Here is a 21,609-nt window from a genome sequence, read left to right as displayed (position 1 = left end):
GGAGAAGATATATGAAAGGAAAAAAAGATATATTAGATAATGGAGAGACAATTGGACAGGGGACGGAAGGCACACTAGTGCACTTATGCACGCCCCTTACTGACCTCTTAGGAACATGGAGAAGTCAATCGTGGATAGTCTAAGGCAGGGGTGGGCAATTAATTTTGCCATGGGGCTGCATGAGAAATGGGGATGGTTTTAGAGGGCCGGATTAATATAATTAACTCAGTTCTACCTAACACTGTATATTATTGGGTAGCACTGAGTTAATTATATTATAATTATAAATTATAATTATATATTGTATTATATTATATTTATATAATTATATATAATTATATTATAATTATAAATTAACTGCCCACCCCTTCCTTCCTTCCTTCCTTCCTTCCTTCCTTCCTTCCTTCCTTCCTTCCTTCCTTCCTTCTCCAGATGGAGAGAAGCTTCTGCCTCTCTGATTTTCTTTGCCTTTTATTTCTTCTTTTGGGCAGTTCTTTACTTCTCTTTCAAAATATTCCTTTCAGGTGCCTCTCTTCAACTGATCTACATTGTCAGTTGAGAAAACATAGTGGAGGCTTTGCCTGAAAGTAGCTTTGGATTCCTCTTCTTCCTCCTCCCCCCCTTTTTTCCCCTGAGAGGTGGGTGGGGGTTTGCTTTAAATTTCTTGGAAAGGCCAATGAAACCAATGAACAATTTAAAAAATGAGCATTTATTGGACTTTTGCAGAAGGGCATGGAAAGAGAATTTCTTCTTCCTCCCTTCCTCGTTCCATTTCTCCTTCCTTCCTTCCTTCCTTCCTTCCTTCCTTCCTTTCTCCTTCCTTCCTCCCTTCCTCCCTCCATTTCTCCTTCCTTCCTCCCTCCATTTCTTCTTCCTTCCTTCTTTCCTCCCTCCATTTCTCCTCCCTCCCTCCCTCCCTCTCTCCCTCTTTATCTTTCCTTCTTTCCCCCTACCTCATCTCCCTTTCTTCTCCTTCCTTCCTTCCTTCCTTCCTTCCTTCCTTCTTTCCCTCCAACCTCCGTAGGCTGGTCACAGACAGCGGGAGGGCCACATCCGGCCCCCAGGCCGCACTTTGCCCAGGTCTGGTCCAAGGAAAAAATGATGGGGGTTAGGGGTTGACACTACTGAGTCCGGTAATTAGTTCCACTCTTCGACAACTCTATTGCTGAAGTCATATTTTTTACAGTCAAGTTTGGAGCGGTTAATATTAAGTTTGAATCTGCTGCGTGCTCTTGTGTTGTTGCGATTGAAGCTGAAGTAGTCATTGACAGGTAGAACGTTGCAGCATATGATCTTGTGGGTAATACTTAGATCGTGTTTTAGGCGTCGTAGTTCTAAGCTTTCTACACCCAGGATTGTTAGTCTACTTTCGTAGGGTATCTTAAGGAATCTTTTTACAGCACAACTGAAATTGCTCTCTCTTTGTTTTCCCGAATCCCTAGGAATTACTCTCCTCTTTTGACATCTCTTGATGTAATCTGACTCTGATCTGACTTTTCCCAACTGAGGTTTGTCCTCATGAATCATTTTCAAATGTTCAGGGACTCGGGAGGAAAACATGGGTAGAAGGTTAAGTAACCTAATATCTGAACCTCTTTCCATTATTGCAGCCTGGATAAACATGGAATGCGTGCGTGTGTTAGAGCTGTAGGCTTGTTTTAGTATCTGGGAAGGTAAGCCAATAAGTGCTTTTGGCAAAAAAAGGAACTAAGTGTTTCTTATTGTTCAGTGTAGCCTTTTATTGTAAAACGATAAGGGGTCTGGAGGCTAAACCGTGCCATGAACAGGGAATTGGGTATGTCAAGTGTAACAAAGAGAAGGACTAGGGGTGATATTTAGCATTTAGACCAGTGTTTCCCAACCGTGGCAAATTGAAGATATTTGGACTTCAACTCCCAGAATTCCCCAGCCAGCAAATGCTGGCTGGGGAATTCTGGGAGTTGAAGTCCAGATATCTTCAAGTTGCCAAGGTTGGGAAACACTGATTTAGACTTGTATACAGCTTCACAGTGCTTTACAGCCCACTCTAAGCAGTTTACAGAGAGTAAGCATATTGACCCCAACAATCTGGGTCTTCATTTTACCGACCTTGGAAGGATGGAAGACGGAGTCAACCTTGAGCCTACTGAGATTCGATCTGCCAAACTGCTGGCAGCCGGTGATCAGAAGTACTGCACTCTAACCACTGCGCCACCAAGGCAATTAGATATGATAGGCTTCCAGTTCTTGAGGGGCTGCCACAGAGAAGTGGGGATTGGTCTGTTCTCCAAAGGGAATAGGTGCAAGACAAGAAACAATGGATGGAAGCCTATCAAGGAGCGATAAAGACAACAATTAATAATAATAATAATAATAATAATAATAATAATAATAATAATTTATTAGATTTGTAGGCTCCCCTCTCCGAAGACTCGGGGCGGCTCACAACAATAATAAAAACAATGTTACAATGGAACAAATCTAATATAAAAAAAACATATAAAACCCCATCATTTAAAACCATACAACACACAAATACCAAACATAAAATATAAAAGTCTGGGGGAGGTGTCTTAAGTAATTTGAGAAAGACAAGGAGGGTGGGGGCAGTTCTAATCCTTGGGGGGTGAGTTGATTCCAGAGGGCCGGGGCCGCCACAGAGAAGGCTCTTCCCCTGGGGCCCGCCAAACAACATTGTTTAGTCGACGAGACCCGGAGAAGGCCAACTCTGTGGGACCTTATCGGCCGCTGGGATTCGTGCGGTAGAAGGCAGTTCCGGAGGTAATCTGGTCCCATGCCATGTAGGGCTTTAGATAATAATAATAATTTATTAGATTTGTATGCCGCCCCTCTCCGAAGACTCCGTGGAATTGATCTGTGGAGCAGCTTGTAGGTGCTCCATCACTGGGACTCTTAAAGAAGAGACTGGGAGGATGCCGAACCTATGGCACGTGGGCCACAGGTGGGATGCAGAACCCTGTTTGTGGGCACACGCGCTGTCGCCAGATGCTCTTCTGGGTTCTGTCACATGCATGCGTGCCAGACAGCTGGTCTGGTGTGCATGCACCAACTGCCAGCTCCTCTGTTCCAGGTTCTGGTGCTCTGGCACACGTGCACACGATCCAGATTGGGTGATCAATGCTAAAAAGGTTTATTTAGATTTGTAAATGTGTTGTAAGTTGCTCTGAGTCTCAGGAGAAGGGTGGCATAGAAATCGAATGAATGAATGAATGAATGAATGACCAACCAACCAACCATCCTTCCATCACTGCTATAGGGTCTCCTGCTCAAGCAGAGGGTTGGACTAGAAGATCTCCAAAGTCCCTTCAAGCCCTGTTTCTCTATATCAGTGTTTTTCAACCAGTGTGCCGCGACACACTAGTGTGCCGTGAGACATGGTCAGGTGTGCCATGGGGAAATTAAACATGGATCCCCAAACTACGGCCCGCTGAGGCCATTTATCCGGCCTGCCACCAGCCGGACATAAATATTGATTTTTCCTGAAGAGCCCCAGGTTGGAGAAAGTGGGACAGGAAAGAAGCGGGGTTGATGGTTCTTCTACGTACAGGTGGCTCTTACTGTTTCCATCCTACGGTCAGCGAGCCAGTCCACGCTCCTTTTCTGGAACATTTGAAAATAAAAGCCAATTGGCCAATTTTATTTTTTTTACAAGAGTCATCTTTGTTCTGCCAAGCTACGTGCTAAATAAAGTCTTCCGAGGAGCTTCAAAGGAGGAGCTGAGTTAATGGGCCAATTAATTCACTCGCTTCCAATTAGAAGACCTGGGGTGACTTAGAAAAATGGCTAAAGGGCGACAAAGGAGCCAGTCAGCGACCAAAATTCAGTTTGCAAAGTTAGTGCAATCTCTTGCTTGCCTTTTAATCATCCAAGAGCCAATAGCATTTAGATTTATATACAGTGGTACCTCTACTTACGAACTTAATTCGTTCCGTGACCAGGTTCTTAAGTAGAAAAGTTGGCATGCGACTGGGGAAACCACAGGGAGGGTGGAGGCCCTGTTTCCTCCCAGGAAATTCCTAGAGAGGCCCCACGGAGGCATCTCCCCACCTTTTCCAGCCCTGTTTCCTCCCAGGATATTCCTAGAGAGGCCCCACGAAGGCTTCTCCCCGCCTTTTCCGTCCCTGTTTCCTCCCAGGAGATTCCTAGAGAGGCCCCATTGAGGCTTCTCCCCACCTTTTCCGGCCCTGTTTCCTCCCAGGAGATTCCTAAAGAGGCCCCACAGATGCTTCTCCCCGCCTTTTCCGGCCCTTTTTCCTCCCAGGAGATTCCTAGAGAGGCCCCATGGAGGCTTCTCCCTGCCTTTTCCGGCCCTGTTTCTTCCCAGGAGATTCCTAGAGAGGCCCCACGGAGGCTTCTCCCTGCCTTTTCCGGCCCTGTTTCCTCCCAGGAGATTCCTAGAGAGGCCCCATTGAGGCTTCTCCCTGCCTTTTCCGGCCCTGTTTCCTCCCAGGAGATTCCTAGAGAGGCCCCATTGAGGCTTCTCCCTGCCTTTTCCGGCCCTGTTTCCTCCCATGAGATTCCTAGAGAGGCCCCATTGAGGCTTCTCCCTGCCTTTTCCGGCCCTGTTTCCTCCCAGGAGATTCCTAGAGAGGCCCCATTGAGGCTTCTCCCTGCCTTTTCCGGCCCTGTTTCCTCCCAGGAGATTCCTAGAGAGGCCCCATTGAGGCTTCTCCCCGCCTTTTACGGGCCTGTTTCCTCCCAGGAGATTCCTAGAGGCCCCACGGAGGCTTCTCCCCACCTTTTCTGGCCCTTTTTCCTCCCAGGAGATTCCTAGAGAGGCCCCACGGAGGCTTCTCCCCGCCTTTTTTGGCCCTGTTTCCTCCCAGGAGATTCCTAAAGAGGCCCCACAGATGCTTCTCCCCGCCTTTTCTGGCCCTTTTTCCTCCCAGGAGATTCCTAGAGAGGCCCCATGGAGGCTTCTCCCTGCCTTTTCCGGCCCTGTTTCTTCCCAGGAGATTCCTAGAGAGGCCCCATGGAGGCTTCTCCCCGCCTTTTCTGGCCCTGTTTCCTCCCAGGAGATTCCTAGAGAGGCCCCACAGAGGCTTCTCCCTGCCTTTTTTGGCCCTGTTTCCTCCCAGGAGATTCCTAGAGAGGCCCCACGGAGGCTTCTCCCTGCCTTTTCCGGTTACAGTTTCGGAAGCTCGGGTTTGTAAGTGGAAAATGGTTCTTGAGAAGAGGCAAAAAAAATCTTGAACACCCGGTTCTTATCTAGAAAAGTTTGTAAGTAGAGGCATTCTTAGGTAGAGGTACCACTGTATCGCTTCACAGTGCCTTATAAGTGCTCTGTTTTATCAGTTTACAGAGTCCGCCTAGTGGCACCAATAAGCTGGGTCCTCATTTTACTGATCTCGGAAGGATGTAAACTTGAGTCAACCTTGAGTCGGTTAGAATACAGAAACAGTAAAAAGAAGTTGAATACAATATCTAAAACTATAAAACCCACAATGAAAAGAACCCATAATTAAAACAATCATGATCACATGCATACACACCATTCACACAATTTTGCAATGTCAGTTGTTAGTTCATGCCCCCCCCCCAGGCCTGCCGGCAAAGCCATGGAATGCCAGTCGGGTGGGAGCAGTACGGACATCAGGGGGGGGGGGGGAGTTGGTTCCATAGAGCCGGGGCAGCCACAGAGAAGGCCCTCCCCCGCGGTCCTGCCAACCTGCATTGCTTAGTTGACGGGACTTGGAGGAGACCAACTCTTTGAGCTCTTAATGGTCTCTGGGAGGTATGTGGTTGCATTAACACTGGGGGGGGGGAAAGGTCCTCGCACTTACGACCTTTGCAGAATCCTCATTGCATATGAGCAAAATTCAAGCATTTGGCCACTCGCATGTATTTACAATGGTTGAAGCTTCCTGGGATCATGTAATCACTCATGCCCTCATCCCCTCGAGGTTCGACTACTGTAATGCTCTCTACATGGGGCTACCTTTGAAAAGTGTTCGGAAACTTCAGATTGTGCAGAATGCAGCTGTGAGAGCAATCATGGGCTTCCCCAAATATGCCCATGTTACACCAACACTCCGCAGTCTGCATTGGTTGCCGATCAGTTTCCGATCACAATTCAAAGTGTTGCTTATGACCTATAAAGCCCTTCATGGCATCGGACCAGAATATCTCCGGGACCGCCTCCTGCCGCACGAATCCCAGCGACCGATTAGGTCCCACAGAGTTGGCCTTCTCCGGGTCCCGTCAACTAAACAATGCCATTTGGCGGGACCCAGGGGAAGAGCCTTCTCTGTGGTGGCCCCAACCCTCTGGAACCAGCTCCCCCCAGAGATTAGAACTGCCCCCACCCTCCTCGCCTTTCGTAAACTCCTTAAAACCCACCTTTGCCCTCAGGCTTGGGGGAATTGAAACATCTCCCCCGGGCCTATACAGTTTATGTATGGTATAATTGTGTGTATGTTTGCTTTTAATAATGGGGCTTTTAGTGTTTCTTTTAAATTATTAGATTTGTTATATATTGTTTTTTATTGCTGTGAGCTGCCCCGAGTCTACGGAGAGGGGCGGCATACAAATCTAATAAATAGATAGATAGATAGATAGATAGATAGATAGATAGATAGATAGATAGATAGGCAGGCAGGCAGGCAGGCAGGCAGGCAGGCAGGCAGGCAGGCAGGCAGGCAGGCAGGCAGGCAGGCAGGCAGGCAGGCAGGCAGGCAGGCAGGCAGGCAGGCAGGCAGGCAGGCAGACAATCCCCGTTTGTGACCTTCCCAGCCAACTGTCAACATGTAATGGGGAGTTTTTTTGGAGGGGGGGGAGAGCCAGATTCACTTAACAACCCTGTGATTCACTTAACAACTGTAGTGATTTGTTTAACAACCATGGCTAAAAAAAACCCCAAACAAACGTAAAATTGATCACGACTCACCTGGTTTGCTTATCAATGGAAATTCTGACTCTAATTGTGGTCATAATTTGAGGACTGCTGCAATAGTGGGTTTCACTTCTTCTCGCTACCGTTACGGAACTGTGGATGCGTGCGCTCGATTCACAAGCTCGCAGCTGATGATGTCTGGGTGGGTGGATGGAGCCTCCTGCTGCCGCCGCTACCAGTTCACCCAAATCTGGTCAAACCGGTAGCAATTTACCACTGGCCTGCTGTATTTGAAATTAGGGATGCAACGTGGTTTTATACTTGCCTTCCAGAAGATAATAAATACAGTCAACCCTCTGGCAATAATAAAGCTTCGAAAACAGCGTTTGTTTTAAGATATGAGGAAAGTAGGTCCTAAAAACAAATCTGGTTCTGCGGAAAAGAACTATTTCTGTAAACCTTAAAAAAGGAACACAGGATTTATTTTTCCTTATAAGCCAGACAGAGGAGTATTATTTGCCCAGGGTTACGTGTGTTATGAATAGTCTATTCCTGGGGACAGCAAAATTTAGGTTTATAAAGTCAACTTTTCTTTTCTTTTGGGTTTTTTTTTTTTTTGCCCTTTTATTTGGCTTCCTCTGAGATCCCACCAGGAGGAAGAAAAACATTCCCCTTGAATTGGACAATAAAGGGACTTTCCCAGCAGATTCCGGCATTCGTTGATGACATTTGAGGGAGCCAGAATAATTTTCAAACCTACATCTTTGTGTCCATGTCGGTCTGTCTGTTTGTCTGCCTTCCTTCCTTCCTCCCTCCCTCCCTCCCTCCATCTCCTTCCTTCCTTCCTTTCCTTCCTTTCTTTCTTCTTTTCCTTCCTTCCTTCCTTTCTTCTTTTCCTTCCCTCCTTCCTTTCTTCTTTTCCTTCCTTCCTTCCTTTCCTGCCTTCTTTCCTTCCTTCCTTCCTTCCTTTCTTCTTTTCCTTCCTTCCTTTCCTTCCTTCCCTTCCTTCCTTTCTTCCTTCCTTCCTTTCTTCTTTTCCTTCCTTTCCTTCCTTCCTTCCTTTCTTCTTTTCCTTCCTTCCTTCCTTCTTTTCCTTCCTTCCTTCCTTTCCTTCCTTCCTTCTTTCCTTCCTTCCTTTCTTCTTTTCCTTCCTTTCCTTCCTTCTTTCCTTCCTTTCCTTCCTTCCTTCCTTCCTTTCTTCTTTTCCTTCCTTCCTTCCTTTCCTTCTTTCCTTCCTTTCCTTCCTTCCTTCCTTCCTTCCTTCCTTCCTTTCTTTTCCCAAAGCAAATAGCCTGCTCTTCGAGAGGGGATGGAAATCAAACGTGGCATTTCTTTCCCTTTGGAAGGCTGTCTGGAAGACTGTCCTCCCCCTTCCCCCCCTTTAAAAATAAACACACACACACACACACACACTAAAAAGCCAGCTCCATCAGGAACAAAAAGAGACGCATTACTCTCATGGGTGATTTTAGTTAGTTAGTTAGTTAGTTAGTTAGTCCAATACATTTTACACATTGAAGAGAAAGATATGTAATAATATAAGTAAAGAAAAGAATAGAAGATAAGATATAAAAGTATAGGTGAACATATTTGAAAGGAAGAAAATATAAATGAGATAAGGAGAGACAATTGGACAGAGGACGGAAGGCATGCTGGTGCACTTATGCACGCCCCTTACTGACCTCTAAGGAACCTGGAGAGGTGAATCGTGGATAGTCTAAGGGGGAAATGTTTGGGGTTAGGGGTTGACACTATTGAGTCGGGTAATGAGTTCCACGCTTCGATAACTCGGTTGCTGAAGTCATATTTTTTGCAGTCAAGTTTGGAGCGGTTAATATTAAGTTTGAATTTGTTGCGTGCTCTTGTGTTGTTGCGGTTGAAGCTGAAGTAGTCATTGACAGGTAGAACATTGCAGCATATGATCTTGTGGGCAATACTTAGATCGTGTTTTAGGCGACGTAGTTCTAAGCTTTCTAGACCTAGGATTGATAGTCTGCTTTCGTAGGGCATTCTGTTTCGAGTGGAGGTGTGAAGGGCTCTTCTGGTGAAGTATCTTTGGACATTTTCAAAGGTGTTGATGTCCGAGATGTGGTATGGGTTCCAGACAGATGGACTGTATTCAAGGATGGGTCTGGCAAAGGTTTTGTAGGCTCTGGTGAGTAGCGTGAGGTTGCCAGAGCAGAAGCTGCAATTCACACGGTCTCCCGTTTTATTTGCATTTTTGCTTCCCACCCTCCACCCCCCCCCAAAAAAAACCCTCTATCCTTTCGTGTCCTGTTCTACTGGAGCGTGGGTCCTCCCTGCTGTTACCTCTGCTGAAGAACTGGCTGAAGACTTTTTTTTAATTCCGTTCACCTTAATCTTGGCATTTCAATACAGCCAAAGTGCCTCTTTTCGAGTGACTCACTCAGCCCTGGCTGGGAAAGGTGGTGGAAACCGCAGACTCCTTGACCTGCCCGTCTGTCTGCCAGCCACCCACCACATCCCAGAAGGAAATTTTCATTTCAGTTTGCCCAGAGATAGAACAACTTGCCCAGGGACTCTGTCGAAACCTGCAGAATTAAGAAAGCCAATTTTTTCAGACTTGAGTTTTCTTAAAACAAACTCCAGATCTGAACAGTGACACCTACTGGTTGTTAGTAAGAAGCAGATGGAAGAAAATACGGCACTTTGCTGGATTTAATAAAAAACCCAACAGCCGGTTGGTCCTACATCCATCTTCCCTCTGCTAGAGAGTCTTGGCGGTATTGAGAATATCGGGTAAGTGCTTGCAATTCTGTTAGAAACATAGAAGATTGACGGCAGAAAAAGACCTCATGGTCCATCTAGTCTGCCCTTATACTATTTTCTGCATTTTATCTTAGGATGGATCTATGTTTATCCCAGGCATGTTTAAATTCAGTTCCTGTGGATTGATCAACCACGTCTGCTGGAAGTTGGTTCCAAGCATCTACTACTCTTTCAGTAAAATAATATTTTCTCATATTGCTTCTGATCTTTTTCCCCAACTAACCTCAGATTATACCCCCTTGTTCTTGTGTTCACTTTCCTATTAAAAACACTTCCCTCCTGAATCTTATTTAACCCTTTAACATATATAAATGTTTCGATCATGTCCCCCCTTTTCCTTCTGTCCTCCAGACTATACAGATTGAGTTCATGAAGTCTTTCCTGATTTAAGTTTTATGCTTAAGACCTTCCACCATTTTTGTAGCCCGTCTTTGGACCCGTTCAATTTTGTCAATATCTTTTTGTAGGCGAGGTCTCCAGAACTGAACACAGTATTATTCCAAATGTGGTCTCACCAGCGCTCTCTACAGCAGGATCACAATCTCCCTCTTCCTACTTTTTATACCTATAGCTATGCAGCCAAGCATTCTACTTGCTTTCCCTACCACCTGACCGCACTGTTCACCCATTTTGAGACTGTCAGACTTTTTCTGTGTGAGAGGAGGAGGGAAGGGAAGGGAAGGGAAAGGAAGGAGGAACGGAATGATGGGAAAGCTAGAAAGAAGAGGAAAAATATGGAGAGGTAGAGAAAAGGACGTGGCAGCTCAGTGGCTAAGACGCTGAGCTTGTCGATCAGAAAGGTCGGCAGTTTGGCGGTTCAAATCCCTAGTGCCACATAACGGCACTGGTTTTCAAGCATTCTAATGTCGTGACCCCTTAAATACAGTTCTTTACGTTGTGGTGACCCCCAACCATAAGTCTACTGCCAATTCTCCCAACAGAACTTTAAACTGATTGGCAGGAAGGTCAGAGGGACACCTCCACTGTAAACGGCTGATTGGTCGGACTGTAAAAATATGTTCCAAGGCGCCAGAATAGAAACTTTAGTTCTGAACACCATGGGAAATTTGTCTTTTCCCCTAGTCTTAGGCGATCCCTGTGAAATGGGTGTTCGACCCCCAAAGAGGTCCCGACCCCCAGGTTGAGAACTACTGCTCTAAAACCTTCCCTTGAGTGATTTTAAAACTGTTAAACTTTTATACTAGCCAGACTGGTAATATATTACTAACTTATTATATTCTTACAATATCCCATCTCTTATGATACGTTTGTTTTCCTTTTTAAAGTATACACTTTTACCCTAATATCTCCCTTTCTCTTACATTCTAATTTTGTCATCTGAGTTTAAACATTTCTTTATCACTCTTAATTTTTTTAATTTGTGCTCTTTTAACTACAATTTCTAATTATAATTATAAGCATTTTCTATCCAATTATAAAACTTCATCCAAACATTACAATATTCAGATTCTTCGCTGTCTTTAAGTTTCATGGTCATTCTATTCCTCTTGGGACAGTCCAATTTTTTAAAAAGTACGTGAAGACATGGGTTTTCTGACCATGACTGGTGCTTGGTGTTGGTTTCTGGTGGTCAAAGATAGTGGAACAGAGGAGGCTGATGGCTGTGTCTTGCAAAGGAGATAAGGGCTTATTTGTCAAGGGTACTTGACAAATAAGAAATCAGTCAACAGGTTTGTCTGGGCAGGTTTGCATTTTAATAACTGGGAATTACCACAGTCTGAAATGCTTGGAAAAGTGTTGGAAAGACCTTTGAGAACGAACAAATTATTTGTATCTAAGCAGGCACTCTGAGCTAATCCTAAAGAATGTCAGATGCCCTTTATTTTTTCATTTCCTTGCCTCTCTCTGTCTATTAAATGTTCAAATTAGTCTTTTATCGTTTTTATTGGTGCTTTTGTGACTCTGGTTATCCTTAATATCACCTTCTATTCTCTTGTTTTTCCTGCCCTTAGCACATTTAAGGTGTTAAAACAAAAAAAAAATGGTGTGTTTGAAGAGTTAATATTTTTTATTTATTTATTTATTAAATTTATATGCCACTGATCTCACTGCCCAAAAGTGGCTCTTAGTCATAGAAATGCTTAGGATAATTCAAGGCAATCTTATTTTCCTTTTTGCTTCGCAAATCATTTGAAAGCAAGGACATTAGGATAACTTCTTAGCAAGAGCATTGATTGATTGATTGATTGATTGATTGATTGATTGATTGATTGATTGGATTTGTATGCCGCCCCTCTCCGTGGACTCGGGGCGGCTAACAACAGTGATAAAAACAGCATGTAACAATCCAATACTAAAACAACTAAAAAACCCTTATTTATAAAACCAAACATACATACAAACAAACTGTAGAGGCCTAGGGGGAAAGAATATCTCAGTTCCCATATGCCTGGCGGCAGAGGTGGGTTTTAAGGAGCTTATGAAAGGCAAGGAGGGTGGAGGCTATTCTGATCTCTGGGGGGAGTTGGTTCCAGAGGGCCAGGGCTGCCACAGAGAAGGCTCTTCCCCTGGGTCCCGCCAAATGACATTGTTTAGTCGACGGGACCCGGAGAAGACCCACTCTGTGGGACCTAACTGGTCGCTGGGATTTGTGCGGCAGAAGGCGGTCCCGGAGATAATCTGGTCCGGTGCCATGAAGGGCTTTATAGGTCATAACCAACACTTTGAATTGTGACCAGAAACTGATCGGCAACCAATGCAGACTGCGGAGTGTTGGTGTAACATGGGCATATTTGGGGAAGCCCATGATTGCTCTCACAGCTGCATTCTGCATGATCTGAAGTTTCTGAACACTTTTCAAAGGTAGCCCCATGTAGAGAGCATTACAGTAGTCGAGCCTCGAGGTGAATGTTTAAATGAAGGTTTAATTCAACAGTAACAGAAAAAGAACAAAACACACGAAAAATTATGAGCCAAAGATACATTCTCAAGGGAAAATGCATAAAAGTGCTTTTTAAAAAGTAGAAAAAGCAACAATATTATTAAAAGCATCTTAATAAAGAAGTTGGAATTGACAAGTTAAATACATGAAAAGTGAAAAAGTGATTAAGGATTTGGCGATTCTATGATGAGGAAAAGATTGGTTGGTGTTTAGCCAAAAATCTGAGAGGTTGAATGCTTTTAATGGACTGCCAGACAGAGGATGGAGCAAATTTATAAAATCTGAACCAACAAGTTTACATTTCAAACCAAAGATTTTTTTTTGCTAATGATTAAGAAGAATTATTTCCCGATTCTTTTGTCTTGGAGTTTTAAAAATTATACTGGATTTAGGAGGCGATTTCAGCCAATTTCCTGTATCGGGAAAGAATTGGAATGCAATTAACTTTACAGTTATATTCAATCCTGGCTTTCTTTAAAGATTTTAGAAGGAGTTCACCTTCTGAAATGTTACAAAAATTCTTAAAAAAAGAAAAGCAAAACCAAAGAACCACCACAATAAAATTTCTGCAGTAAAAAAAAAGCACAATTGAAAATTACCTGTTCCAGGCCAGCCAACTGGGTATTTATCTTATAAAATATATGTTCCATAGTACAACTTAATTTGATCTAATAAAAGTCAACATTGATTTGTGCATCTTATTCTTTAAAAGTAGTATACAGTTAGTTCTTGATTTATGACGACGATGGAGCCCCAAATTCATGTTGCTAAGTGAGAAATTAGTTAAGTGAGTTTTGCCCCATTGTACGACGCTTCTTGCCACTTTTTAAAAAGTGAATCGCTGCAGTTGTTAAGTTACTAATACTGTTGTTAAATGAATCTAGCTACCCCATTGATTTTGCTTCTTAGAAGGTCACAAAAGGGGATAATCATGTGACCCGTCATAGATATGAGCCAATTGCCAAGCATCCAAATGTAAATCACATGACGATGGGGATATGCTGCAACGGTCATAAGTATGAAAAATTGTCAGAGTCACTTTTTTCAGTGCCGTTGTAATTTCGAACAGTCACTAAATGAACTGTTGTAACTTGAGAACTGTCTGTAATGGCTTGCATCTGGCTGGGTCATTCATTTAGCCCAGTGATGGTGAACTGTTTCCTTTTTGCATGTTAAAAATGGGAACACATGAGCACGTGAGAGGGGCGGCATACAAATCTAATTAATAATGATGATGATGATGATGATGATGATGATGATGATGATAAGAAGAAGAAGAAGAAGAAGAAGAAGAAGAAGAAGAAGAAGAAGAAGAAGACGACAACAGTGAAAGTGGTCTCAGTGGTACTTGGCACGCTGGGCGCAGTGCCAAAGGATCTCAGTGGACATTTGAAAACCATCGGAATTGACAAAATCTCCACCTGTCAATTGCAAAAGGCCGCTTTACTGGGATCCGCGCACATAATTCACCACTACATCACACAGTCCTAGGTGCTTGGGAAGCGCCCGACTGGTGATGAAATACGATGATCCACTAGAACTTGTGCCGGAACTACCATTTACCAGTGGCAAAGAACTGTTGGGATCATAAGCCCGAAAAAGTGGTTGAAAATGAGCAAGCAAAACTACTGTGGGACTTCCGACTTCAGACTGACCAAATTCTGAAGCATAACACCCTAGACATTGTGATCGTGGAGAAAAGGAAAGTATGGATCATCGACATCGCAATCCCAGGAGACAGCAGAATTGAGGAGAAGCAGCTACAGAAATTAGTGAAATACGAAGATCTAAAAATCGAGCTGCAACCACTCTGGCATAAGCCAGTGAAAGTGGTCCCAGTGGTCCTTGGCACGCTGGGCGCAGTACCAAAGGATCTCAGCGGACATTTGAAAACCATCGGAATTGACAAAATCTCCATATGTCAATTGCAAAAGGCCGCTTTACTGGGATCCGCACACATAATTCACCGCTACATCACGCAGTCCTAGGTGCTTGGGAAGTGCCTGACTGGTGATGAAATACGAAATCCAGCATAGTGATCTCGTTTGCTGAGTTGTATTGACATAATAATAATAATAATAATAATAATAATAATAATAATAATAATAATAATAATAATAATAATGTGCATGCCGGCACACAACACACATCTACGGACCATTTTTCACTCTCAGGCTTTCCTGAAGTGTCCAGAGTACGAAAAACGGCCCAATGGGCAAACCAGAAGTTTAGAAAAACAGGCTTTTGGTTTGCCTGCTGGGCCGTTTTCCGAACTCTGAAGGCTTCAGAGAAGCCTCCAGAAGGTGGGGGAGGGCAAAAACGGCCTTCTCCAAGGCCAAAACCAGCTGGTCAGTATGTGAATGCACACTGGAGCTGACATAGGGCAGTACCTAGCATGCCCTCAACTATGGCTCCTCATGCCACCTCGTGTCATAGGTTCGCCATCAAGGATTTAGCCTCTGAATGACTCAAAAAGTCCAGTGAAGGAGACTTTACCACGTCATGAGGCAGGCTGTTCCACTGGCTGACAAGTTTGTACAGGTCCCTCCTGGCATCTCAGCACAACCTCTTCCCTTGCAGTCTGGTTTCACTGCTTCTCTTCCCGTCTTTTGAAAATAAGACCCATCCCTGATTAAAATGATTTCTTGACAGCATGGATGATTTGTTGTCAATTAATCTCCATTTACTGCCTCTGGGATTAAGAAATCCCCACTGTTTTATAATTGAATTTCTTACAGCACCAAAACTAGGGCCAGGTCAGCATATTTCCACTTCTTCCCTAAGGATGCCGCTATAGGGTATTGCATGCCAAAACAACTAGAAACCCCACACACACTTCATGCCATCTGCGGAACACCTAATTCCCACTGCATAGTTACCCATGTAGTAAGGCTGTATTGCTATTATCCTTCTCATCTTTATCTTCTTCTCATCTTTCCCACTACCTTCTCCTCCTGGTATCTTATAATCTATGACTTGTTTGTATCTGGTGATTAATGATTGTAACTATGATTTATGATATATGATCTATTGCTTTATTGTTTGTATGCACACTGAGAGCTTAAGCACCGGAGACAAATTCCAGTGTGTGTCCAATCACACTTGGCCAATAAAAAACTCTGATTCTATTCTATTCTATTCTATTCCCAGTCCCTATTCTCTATTCCCCGTTCCTTTTCATTCCACCCTTCCCTTCCCTTCATTCCTATTCCTTTCCATCCCATCTCATTATTCTATTCTATTCTATTCTATTCTAAAAAGAGGGCGGTGAAAATATTTACTGCCTCCCCTTACATCCTGGACACAAACTGTTTCAACTCCTACCCTCAAAACGTTGCTACAGAGCACTGCACAATAACTAGACTCAAGAACGGTTTTTTCCTGAATGCCATCACTCTACTAAACAAATAATTCCCTCAACACTGTCAAATTTTTTACTAAGTCTGCACTTCTGTTTCTTCTAGTTTTTTTCTCATCATTCCTATCATCCTTTTCCTCCCACTTAGGACAGTATGACTGTATCTTGTTGCTTGTATCCTAAGATTTTTATTAATATTGATTGTTTCTTCATTGCTTATTTGACCCCTATGACAATCATTAAGTGTTGTACCACATGTTTCTTGACAAATCTATATATTTTTTAATGTGCACAGAGCATATTTATTTATTTGATTTGATTTGATTTGATTTGATTTGATTTGATTTGATTTGTATGCCGCCCCTTTCCGTAGACTCGGGGCAGCTCACGACACAATAAAACAGTTCATGACAAATCTAATAATTTACAATTTAAAATATTAAAAAACCCCATTATTTAAGCAAACATACATACAAGCATACCATACATAAATTGAATTGAATTGGTCCGGGGGAGATGTCTCAGTTCCCCCATTCCTGACGACAAAGGTGGGTTTTAAGGAGTTTACGAAAGGCAAGGAGGGTAGGGGCAGTTCTAATCTATGGGGGGAGCTGGTTCCAGAGAGTCGGGGCCGCCACAGAGAAGGCTTTTCCCCTGGGGCCCGCCAACTGACATTGTTTAGTTGACGGGACCCGGAGAAGGCCCACTCTGTGGGACCTAATTGGTTGCTGGGATTCGTGCGTCAGAAGGCAGTCTCGGAGATATTCTGGTCCGGTGTCATGAAGGGCTTTAAAGGTCATAACCAACACTTTGAATTGTGACCGGAAATTGATCGGCAACCAATGCAGACTGCGGAGTGTTGGTGTAACATGGGCATACCTGGGGAAGCCCATGACTGCTCTCGCAGCTGCATTCTGCACGATCTGGAGTTTCCGAACACTTTTCAAAGGTAGCCCCATGTAGAGAGCATTACAGTAGTCGAACCTCGAGGTGATGAGGGCATGAGTGACTGTGAGCAGTGACTCCCGGTCCAAGTAACTGATGCACCAGGCGAACCTGCGCAAACGCCCCTTTCGCCACAGCTGAAAGATGGTTCTCTAATGTGAGCTGTGGATCGAGGAGGATGCCCAAGTTGCGGACCCTCTCCAAGGGGGTCAATAATTCCCCCCCAGGGTGATGGACGGACAGATGGAATTGTCCTTGGGAGGCAAAACCCACAGCCACACCCACAGACAAATTCCTTGTGTGTCCAATCACACTTGGCCAATAAAGAATTCTATTCTATTCTATTCTATAAAAATAAATTTCAAAGGCAGGGATGTTGGAGAAATATATTCAGGGCTTTGTACAGCATCCATTTATCTTAAGTATAAGAACTGGAATTTCTTTCTCGGCTGAAGTGCCTGTTTTTCCAGAACTTAGCAATGCAATTTGCCTCTCAAATTGTACCCTGCACCCAAGTGCCTCTATTGAGAGAGATTACACACGCAGATATATTAAAGTTTAAAAATTGGACGGCTAGAAAAATGCTATGTCATTCCTTTTGACAATGGCATTCTTCCTTACTCTAAATTTTGATTGGTTTTGTGGTTTTGTTTCTCTTGTTCTGTGTAAGAAAAGGCTTCAAACCTTAGATCGCCAGATAAAGTTTCTGGAATCCAAAAGTCATAATTTCCAACCATCAAAGAAACAGCTGTTGGAAGCATAACTATATCTAGCTATCTCACACTTGCATCTCGAAGATGTGGGTTTGGGGCGCAACTCTGCTCCATATGAGATGACCAGATGGTCATCTCATATGGATTGTTTCTGTAGATGTATCCTGTAAAAACCAAGAAGCAAATTTTAGGTGTAAAATGCTCAATTGCAATATCTATCTAGCAGTTATGGCCTGGGTCAACCTCGCTGTGTTTCATCCTTCAACTGTGCTTCAGCTGTCATAAAAGCAGGGTGGTGGGAGGAGGTTATTGGGATTTGGGAGGGGGGAGACTCTGCTGGGGAAGCCCAAGAAAGTTTAGTTTCTCCTGAGAAGGGGTGATCCAAGTAGGGGTGTTTAATGACGTGCCAGTGAAGATGTGTCTACCTGACGTGCCAAAAGTATGACGCGCCAGTGAAGATACGTCCACCTGACAAAGGTGGACAATGAGGACTGAGTGAATTGCCAAGGTGGATATTGGGGTTACTTTGTAATGGGCATGTCTCATGCCCTTTTCCTCAGACTTTTCTTTTCTTTTGATGAATTCACTTCTGATTTAGTAAAGATGACCTTTGAAGTTCAAAATGGACTTTGAGTTTTCCTTTTTCTAAATTCTGAGCGAAGCAAACCTGGCAGCCTGGAAGTCTTATTCTGAAAGCTCATTTAAAGTTTCCAAGGGTGGGGGCAGTTCTAATCTCCGGGGGGATTTGATTCCAGAGGGCCGGGGCCGCCAAAGAGAAGGCTCTTCCCCTGGGGCCCATCAGACGACATTGTTTAGTCGACGGGACCCAGAGAAGGCAGAAGATGGTTCCGAAGGTATTCTCCGTACTGAAGGAGTGGGTCCAGCAGTCACGTGGGTTGCTCCTGTCCAATCCGATGGGACTGAGCCTAGTATTAAAAAAGCCTGCTGGATCCGCCCCTTCCCCAGAATTCGCTCAGTCCCGCTATCCAGCGGTCGTGTGAACGCTCGTTCCTCTCAAAACACCTTCCCTTCGATCTTTCTCTTCTAAAAACAGTAAGATTATTCTATTATTAAAGCTTGCCGGCAGTGAAATCTACTCAGCCGTATCGGGCTTCGAGTTTGGGGGAGAAGTGAGCGGCACAGCCATTCGCGGTTTATTTTCCCTCCGTGCTGTTGCTGCGGCCGGCCTGGAATTTAAATTATTCCTCTCGGCCTGGAGGTCCTGCCGGGGCAAGCCACTGTTTACATAAGGATTTAAGGGCTATTTACCTCCTGCGGTGTGGGACTTGATTGTCTCCCGGACTTGGTTCCCTCCGGTTGCAAATTAAACAGAGCGGGTTTTTTGGCGCGAAGGCCCTCGCGCCCAGTAACTTCGCACTTTTGGTTTTGCCCTTCTTGGTCAGCCATCAGTGCTTCCAGTCCGCCGCTTGACCCTGGAGTAGCTGTGAGTCCCTCAGGTCTATTCTCCACGGAAGTGGCCTCCAACCAGTGTGCCTTGGTTTACTTAAGTTAAGTTTTGTGAGGCCTGCCACGCTGCATTTAGGGACACGAACTCTTGGTACTGTCCGGATTGCCCCTAAGTTGCAGCCGCTCCTGGGCCTAGGAGCAGGGTCACCTCTCCTCTTGGGAAGCTCATTAAATTCTTCTCCCCCCTAATTTTCTTGGCTCAAGCCTCGTCTTCTGTAATTTGTTCAGACTATGGCTTCTTTTCCCAAGAGAGGCACTACTAAAGGTCCCAGAGAGGTTAGGCCTACTGGTGATGAATCTACTAATATCCCCCAGGCCTCTTCCTCCTCTTCTTCAGGGGCCCATTCCTTGGCTAAGTCCACCAGGGCTGAGAAGAGAAGGGACCTAGCCCTACAAAAAATGCATGATAAATCAGCCAAACGTTTAAAGGTGCAGGCCCAAGTGCATATGAATCCAACCCCCCCAGAGGCCTCTAACCTGCCTCTCTCTGGGGTTCCTGTGCTATCCCTGGATGAGCCAAACCTAAATCCACCCCAACCTAACCTATGGGGCTTAGGTCCAGAGGAGCCAGATATTACTGAGGATTCCTCCCAGCCAGAACCTTCTCAGGCCTTCAGGGATCCTCCTATTTTTCCGGCTGATATTTCTTCCTTGCCTCCGGAGTTTCAGTCTATCTTGTCTGTTTTGACTAAAACCATTGATGTTAAACTCTTGGCCATCAATGTTCCTTCCTTGTCTCATCCCCCTCCACGTTCCTCCCGTCCCGTGAGTTCTTCTCCTTCCTACAGAGCCCCAGTCATGGAGGACTCTGATTCCTCTCAGGAAGAGAATGAGGACGTGGATGCAGAAGAGGATGATGACCCCTTTCAGCGTCTGTCGGAAGATGAGGACTCTCAAATTAAGATTCCAGCCCCAGCTGCCATCTTTCCACCTCAACTCTTCAAATCTCTCCTTCTTAAGGCAAGAGTATCCACGGGGCTAGCCGCGCAAGAAAAGCAGGCTACTCCTTCCACAGACCCTCCGGAGGAAAATCTTCCTTATTTCATGGAAGAACAGGAAGACAATGAGGTAATTCCTATGCCCAAATTGTTTAAGGACGCCTTGCTCAAACAGTGGGACCACCCAACCTCTGGCTTCACTCCCACTTCCAAGGACAAGAAGCTTTACAAGCTCTCTCCCTCCTATGAGGAACTCCTAGCCTGTCCCAGGCCAGATGATCCGGTGAAGACTCTTCACTCGGCTGCTGCCATGCCTGGCGAAGCAGAGGAGGTCCTCCGTCCAGAAGACAAGCGTCTTGAGCAAATGCTCAAAAGAGGTTTCTTCGCTGACTCATGGGCCATTAAAAGTGCTGCAGCAGCATCCTTCTTTTCCAGAGCCATGCTCTTGTGGCTTCGTCAGCTCCAACAACATCTACCTCCAGATGATCTACGAGGCCAACAAGATTTCAATAAAATCTTCGCAGCTGCTCAATATGTAGCGGATGCTACTCTCCAATCTTCCAGATTTGCAGCCAGGTCAGTAGCGGCCTCCACAACGGCCAGAAGACTTCTATGGCTCCGCCCTTGGCAGGCGGGAGTAAGGCAGAAGTGGCAGTTAGCCATGGGTCCTCTAAAACGCAATCTCCTCTTCAGAGACCTTCTGGACCCTCTCCTCACAGAGACCACGGACAAGAAAAAGGTCTTAGGACCTACCACCAAGAAGGCCTCTAAACCACAGTCCTTTCGGCGCACAGGGCATCAACAGGATCAAGGGTTCGCCTTTCAAAGGAATCCAGGTCAGTATTCCCCTCGATTTCGATCCCAATCTAGAAACTCCAGGGGCAGAGGTTCCTGCTACCAGAGGGGATCCTCTTCTACCAGAGCCTCCAAAAAATGCAGATGGTGAGTCTCCCTCTTTTCCCATAGGCGGTCGCCTGGCCTGTTTCTCCTCCGCCTGGCACCGTTCTTGTAAGGACCCCTGGGTCATTGATACTGTGGAAAGGGGTCTCCGTTTAGAGTTCATTTCTCCTCCCCCTAACCGTTTTATTTCTTGTCCTTCTCCCAGCTCCTCTACATCTCGTATCCGAATGGAGGAGGCTATTTCTCATTTGTTAGCTATTAAGGCTATCCAGCCGGTCCCCTCTCTCCAGAGAGGCTTGGGCTTTTACTCCATCCTCTTCATGGTCCCTAAGACCTCTGGAGGTTGGAGAGCCATTTTAGATCTAAAGAAATTGAACCAATTCATAAAATATAGGAAATTCAAAATGCATTCCTTATCCTCCATCCTGGCCGCCCTGCATCCGGGGGATTTTATGGTCTCCCTGGACCTTACGGAAGCCTACCTCCATATCCCCATTGCCAAATGCCATAGAAAATTCTTACGTTTCACCTTTCAAGGCAGGCATTTTCAGTATAGGGCTATGCCATTTGGGCTCTCCTCGGCTCCCAGAGTCTTTACCAAGCTCTTGGGATCCCTGGCGGCACATATCCGGGCCACGCCCATTCATATTTTATGTTATTTAGATGACATTTTAATTCATGGGAATTCAAAAAATGGAGTGGCTGCAGATCTCTCCTCCACCATGTCGGTTCTACAGAACCATGGTTTCTCTATAAATTTCAAA

At 44.9% G+C, this 21,609-nt stretch overlaps 1 protein-coding gene across 3 annotated transcripts in view; it reads left to right on the top strand.

Annotated features, from left to right (window-relative positions):
* The window catches only part of TMLHE (trimethyllysine hydroxylase, epsilon), a 60,593-nt gene that overhangs the window by 6,558 nt on the left and 32,426 nt on the right, over positions 1–21,609 (top strand). The window contains exon 1 of one of the 3 annotated variants that reach the window (XM_070759722.1): positions 9,551–9,592. The exons of the other annotated variants lie outside the window; for them this stretch is intronic. The gene's annotated coding sequence lies outside the window, so the exon portion shown is untranslated. Of the gene's footprint in view, positions 1–9,550; positions 9,593–21,609 lie in introns of those variants that run through there. 3 annotated transcript variants of the gene reach the window in all.

The sequence above is a fragment of the Erythrolamprus reginae genome, chromosome 8 (genome assembly GCF_031021105.1).
Source record: "Erythrolamprus reginae isolate rEryReg1 chromosome 8, rEryReg1.hap1, whole genome shotgun sequence".
NCBI classification, from domain to species: Eukaryota; Metazoa; Chordata; class Lepidosauria; order Squamata; family Dipsadidae; genus Erythrolamprus; species Erythrolamprus reginae.
This window is presented reverse-complemented; position numbering and strand designations above follow the sequence as displayed.